At 44.9% G+C, this 6693-nt stretch overlaps 1 pseudogene; it reads right to left on the minus strand.

Moving 5' to 3' along the window:
* Window positions 1-6167, minus strand: part of LOC103276802 — an 8395-nt pseudogene extending 2228 nt beyond the window's left edge.
* Between the last annotated feature and the right edge of the window lie 526 nt (window positions 6168-6693).

Genomic DNA, 6693 nt, shown 5'->3' on the forward strand with positions numbered 1-6693 from the left:
CCATGCGCTACCATGCCCGGCTGATTTTTTGATTTATTGAAGAGATGAGGTCTCGCTGCCCAGGCAGGTCTCGAACCCGCCGGCTCAGGCAATCCACTCACCTCAGCCTCCCAAAGGTGCGGGCACCGAGCCCGGCTTCTCTTTCTTTTTTTTCTTTCTTTTCTTATCCCAATCTGACAGACCAAAGAACACTTGACATAGGAGTATGATTTACTCTGACCTTAATTATTCTGGTACATTTTTCCTTTAGAGTAAATTAAGGCTAAGGGTGAAAGTCAGAGCTCTCTTGGTTTCTTGGCTTTGGATTGTAAAAAAGATTAGATTAAACACCTAACAACCTTCCTCGGTTGTCTCCAGGTCAGACACCTTAGGGTGTGGAGGGTCCAACTGGCTCTGTGTGATGAGCATTTCCAAGTGATTCCTGAAGACCCCTTCCTCCACCTAAGGCCTGAGAGCGGGCTTTTCTTGGGTGGCGAGAGAAGCCTAAATATAACCGGCCAGTACTTTCGTCCATTCCTCAGCCCATTCTCGTCTGGATCCTTTCACACCCTCAAAACTAAACCCGGCCCATCCTGTCCAGTCCTCCACCTCCTTTTGAACTCTTAGCGCAATCTCTAGTTTTCCTCCCACTTCCCTGGCTCTCCTTCTGTGGCTCCGCCTCCTTGACCTTTTCCTGAGTCCCAGGGACGTCCTTCCAACAGTTTATTTGATATCCCTGTGTAGATGACACCCAGGTAGTTCCAATTCAACCTGACTGAGCCTTAAGTCACAACCCGGCTTCACCCAAAACAACCCTAGCCACCGAACGACTCCTCCCACCACCTGGCCACTGATGTCAGAACCTGGAGCAATTCTTGGCCCCTCCCCTTCCTCACCTCCCTCATCTAATCAATCTGAGTCCCTTCCAAATACACGCCAAAACCAGGATTCCTTTCCACCTCCATTGCTATCCCTAGATCCAGCACCACGGTCCCTCTGCCCATTACAGCAGCTTCCTCACTGGTCTCTGCGTCTGCATGTTCGTCCCTTTCCATCCCACTTTCCACACTGCAGCAAATCAAACCCTCACTCCCCCGCTTAACACATACCGATGCAGTCAGGGGAAAGTCCAGAATGACTAATTAATTGATCGTGGGGGAATTTCCAAGGTGCAATTTGTAGCTATAGTGCTGGGCAAGACCCGCCTCCCTCGAGACCCCCAAGCCTCCTTGCCAGCAACTCCCCCTGCTTTCTTCACAATCCGCATGCTCTGGCATTCTTTCAGTTCCTCTAATTCCAGAACCACCCTCCTTCCTCAGGGTCTCTGCACTTTTCTTGCCTTTTCCTGGAATGCTCTTGTTCCCTTGCTTTTGTTCAGTCTCCAGCTCTTAGCTATGTTCCCTGAAATTCCTTCCCTGACCCATTAACTAGGTCAGGACCCATCTGCTATAAGCTGCTCCTTCATAGCACCTCTCACCATTATCACTAAAATACATTTTTTGTTCTTTGTAACCACAGCTGCCTTCCAAGAAGGGTGGAACCTATTAAACTGAAGAACCTTTTGGCTGCTGAACTTCTTAAGGGAGTGTCATTGTAAAAGTTTATGGGAGAACCAAAATGTTCTGCCAAAAACAATGGCAAGAAAATAACACAGCAACAACAATATGGTAGTTCTTGGTGCAATCCTGGGGACATGAGTGAAGGAGGAAGGCGGGGTGGGTGCTGTGGGATTGAAGGGTATTTTTTTTTTTTTTGAGTCGAAGTCTCACTCTGTCACCCAGACTGGAGTGCAGTGGCCACTCCTGGCCACCGCAGTCTCGACCCGCTGGGCTCCGGCGATCCTTGCACTTCAGCCTTCCGAGTAGCCGGAATTACAGGCATGTGCTACCATGCCCGGTTGATTTTTTAAATTTTTTTTTGAGTTGGAGTCTCACTCTGTTGCCCAGACTGGAGTGCAGTGGCCGCTCCCGGCCACCGCAGCCTGGACCTGCTGGGCTCCGGCGAGCCTTCCACCTCAGCCTTCCAAGTAGCCGGAATTACAGGCATGCGCTACCACGCCCGGCTGGTTTTTTGATTTATTGTAGAGATGAGTTCTTGCCTGCCCAGGCGGGTCTCGAACCCACGGGCTCAGGCAATCCACTCACCTCAGCCTCCCAAAGGCGTGGGATTACAGGCTGAGCCACCTAACCCGGCTTTGAAGGGTATTCTTAAGTGCTTAAGTGAAATGATGAGGAAGGACTTTGGAAGAACAGAGTTAGCGTTTAAAATAAAGAGTTTTATTTACTAAAAACTCTATCAGAGATCCGCTTGTCTGTACAAATGACCTCTTCCTGGGTAACTGATTAAACTTGAGCCCATGAAGAATTTTTCTACCATCAACAAGGACACACTTGGCAAGAGAAATGTCTGTGGGAGTTGGCAAGATCAAGACAGAATCTGGAGTGATGGATATCCACAATATCTGTCTGGCCCACTTGTAAGTGTCCACCTCTACAGATTTAGGGAGGAAGCAGAGCACCAAACAGGAAGTGAGAGGACCAGCAGGGGGAAGATGCAGATGAGGCCAGGATGGAGACAGAAGGCAGGCTGGGATCCTGCTTGGGCTCCTCTTTCTTCAGAATGAACTGGACCCCCAAGATGACAGCAAAAGTTATAAATTGCACCTTGGAAATTCCCCAAGATCAATCATTAGCTAACACCCTTCAATGTTCCCAGAGAGGTGCTATTAAACAACATTTATAGTTAATAAACATATTCCAAGACACACCCAGGCAGGAATAGACTCTAGGACTATGACAGAGATAGCTGAATGCAGCTTCACAGAGGTGACAGTCCCCAAGGCCAGTAGTTACTCAATTGCCTTATGAATCCTTGTTTTCATCAGTTTTTGGTATTCTCCCTGAACAATACCGGCAAATATTTGCTTAATTAAGATAAAGTTTTCATTCTAATCAATCAAGCCACAAGACAGTTTAAAGGAAGTTAAGTATCTAGGGCAGGGTCACACACTTTTCCTGTAAAGGGGCCAGGTCATAAATCTGTTAGACTTAGCAGCCACCCACCTACTATCCCTGACATATTTTTTTCTTTCCTTCTTTTTTAAAATGCAGTCTTTCAACAATATTCTGAGCTCAGGGACAGTACAAATCAGGCCAAGGGCAGATTTGACCTTGGGCTGTCGTTTGCTGACCCCTGCTTTAGAGTGAGGAGAAATAGTCATATTAATGCTAGATCACACTTTCTGAATGCTGTTGTGTGCCTTGTTCTTAACCTCTGTACCTCTCGGTAGTTTGCAATACTTGTCTCTCAGCAGCAGACCTTAAAGAATAATTCTATGGGTCTCTTAGAACCACCATACGTATATGCAGAAGTTTCACTTGTGGGCTACCATTGGAACAAAGCTCTCCTGAAAACATATAGGGAGGAATTAAAAACTGGTGCTCTTTTGATGGTGGTTCCACTGTGCTTTCTCCATAATTAAAATTCATTCATAACTATTTTCACTGCCCATAGAAGTCAGAAAAACTCTCCTTCTAGACTTGGGGGATGAAAGGACATGGTCCTTATTATTTTCTACTATGAGCCAGCTGCTTTTCTGGGGCAAAGACAGCAGCTGTAAGTGCAGAGAGCACAGAAGTGAGGGGTTTGCTATCACTGCAATTGTGTGTAGTAAAAGAAGATAGAAAATAACAGGCAAACAAATAGGTTATTTCAGGTACTAATTAAGAGGGGTCAGAGATGATCAAATAAAGCTGTCCGGGTGAGAGGATCTGAGAGAGTGATTCCTGAAATGAAGGAGGATGGACTGGTTAAGACCTCTGGAAAGAATAGACAAGGAAAGAACCTCTGCAAAATGTGAAGTGAGAGTGTTGAAGAGGAGGGAACACTTTTGTTTACTGGTCTATTTCCCCCTATCTCCTTGCATGCTCTCCCCTGTCCCCCAAAGGCTAGAAACCTGGAATCTGAATTTCCCAGATCCCTCTCCTCCAAGTTTTGAAGGCAGTGCTCTCTCTGCTCCTGAGATGCGGAGGTGTGAGTGTTGGCAGACAGAACACAGGTGAATGACAGGGCTTTGGTGCTCCCTGTACTGGCTGGGTGGTTTCCCCACCAGCAGCTGCCTTGGCTGGCCACTGTGCCCATCAGCAGTGGGTTCTTCTATTTTCTGACCTCTGGTCAGTGGGTTCTTCCACTTTCTCATTCTCTGGCAACGTTAAGAACAACCATCCTGTTCCAATTTGCATTGAGGTTTCCAATTTAAATTCTTCTTTTCTTCAAAAACAGTTTCTAGAGTGGCTTTCCTTTTCCTGTTTCAAGACTGACTGGTACAGTATGTGCAAAGTCCTCAAGTAGGAATACATTTATTGGAGAGCAAGAAGGCTGGCCATGCTGGGGCAGGGAGAACATGGTGGGGGAGTGGAGAAATTGAAGCCAGAGGTAATCCTCCTCACAAAGGGCCATGCAAACCATCCTAAAAAGTGTGGATTTTATTTTGGAAACTTTGGAAAGGCATTGAGGGGTTTAAAGTGAGGGAGGAGATTGAACAGGGAAGAGGAGAAATGGACAAGATCAGAAAGTAGAAACAGACAGAATTAAGCAAATAATAATAATAATAATAAAGAGTATAATAACATGTTCTGAAAAAGAAAAGAATGGCTGAAAGGTAATTTGGTAACAGCCAAAATCTGAAGGACTATTTGATTTCTTATGTTTACTGGATGTTTTTCATCTATTCTGAGGGCAAAGGAGGAGCAGCCTCAAGCTATAGAAGACTTCAGATTAGTTACATAAAAAAGTCCCTTACTGCAGACAGGAATCATTTCTTTTCTTGTAACATTATAAGGATACAATAAACAACTAATGATTATTGGTTAGATGAAACCTAATTTGAGCACAGTGTGGAGTGTCCCTAGAAATTGGATACACACGATTATAGATAATTTGGTCACATGTCTATATCCACTATATGAGAAACTGACCTTGATTCTAATGCTGTATGTTGATTATCCTCTATGTGTTCAGAAAGTCTCGTCCCCACAAAGGACGTATATATGCGGTTTTCAAGTTAAGGAAACAAATTGTTAAAAAATATATATACCTTATAATTTTGTCATGAGTACATTATAAGCAACGTTAACAATGATAAGAAGGTTATCTATCAGTTATTGCATATTAAAAAATAATTTACCAGCTAGGCTCAGTGGCTCAGCCTGTAATCCCGCGCTTTTGGGAGACTGAGGTGAGTAGATTGCCTGAGCCCGCAGGTTCGAGACCCACCTGGGCAGCGAGACTTCATCTCTACAATAAATCAAAAAATCAGCTGGGTGTGGTAGCACATGCCTGTAATTCTGGCTACTTAGAAGGCTGAGATGGAAGGATTACCGGAGCCCAGCAGGTCGAGGCTGCAGTGGCCGGGAGCGGCCACTGCACTCTAGTCTGGGCGACAGAGTGAAACTCCAACTCAAAAAAAATAAAAAATAAAAAATAATTTACTGAACATGTAATACAGAACACACAGGCAGGAAATGATAAAGAACACGGCAGCCATGAGAGACAATAATGGCTCACCTCTCCCACTGACTCAGGCACTAAGCTGGCCAGGTCCAGGTTTCAGCCTCAAGATAATCACAGTGATGTCACAGGAGCAAGATAATGGAACATGATCTTCAACGCTCAGTGGGAGGCTGATCCATTCAAACAGGTCCCACCAGAGTACAGTAAGTCCCCTACTTCCAAACAAGTTCTGTTCCAAGAGCACATTCGAAAGTCCAATTTGTTCGTAAGTCCAACAAAGGTAGCCTAGGTACCCAACTAACACAATCAACTATATAGTACTGTACAATAATAGTTATTGTACAGTAATACTTCTCGCACAAATAATACATTAAACACTGAACATAAAAAATAAAGAAAACACTTTTAATCTTACAGTACCTTGAAAAGTACAATAGTACAGTACAGCACAACAGCTGGCATCCAGGGGCTGGCATCAGGTGAACAGGCAAGAAGAGGTACTGACTGCAGGAGGTAGAGGAGGCAGGGGATGGTAGAGCTGAAGGATCGTCAGCAATAGGAGACGGAGGGCAAGCTGCAGTTTCACTCATGCCTGACACTGGTGGCACAGGTTCTGGTTCCTTGCTGGATTCAATTCTATCTACCCTCTTGAAAAAACGATTCAGTGAGGCCTGCATAGTAGACTTTTTCTCTCATCATAGATGACATGGTGGCACTGGGTGGCATCCTGCATGGTTGCTACAACCTTCATGTACCATTTTATGTTTGGGTCCTGTGCCTCAAAAGCTAACCGTGCCTCCTCACATAAAGAAAATCCCCTTGTCATTTTCTTCATCATGAATCTCTTCAGTTCTTCAGTTACTTCTTCCTCTTGTCTCTCTTCGTCCTTTCTCTGAACCTCCAATTCCATCAGGTCTTCCTTAGTGAGCTCCTCATGTTACGCAGCAAGGAGTTCAGTGAAGTCGTCCCCTTGCAGATCTAGCTCCAGCTTCTTGCTGAGGGTCACATCCACCTTCTCAAATTCATGAAAATTGTGAACAAATTTTTTCCAAGCCTCATTCACGGTGACAGCCGTAACCTCACACAAAGCAAAGTCAATGTTTTTTATAGCCTTGTAGCAGTTACAATCCTTCCAAAATTGTTGCAAAGTCACTCCTGATTCATCACTCACCTTCACTGCCTGATAAAAAGAGTGACATAAGT

The sequence above is a fragment of the Carlito syrichta genome, unplaced genomic scaffold (assembly GCF_000164805.1).
Source record: "Carlito syrichta isolate Samal-C Ts95f unplaced genomic scaffold, Tarsius_syrichta-2.0.1 Scaffold316380, whole genome shotgun sequence".
Lineage (NCBI taxonomy): Eukaryota > Metazoa > Chordata > Mammalia > Primates > Tarsiidae > Carlito > Carlito syrichta.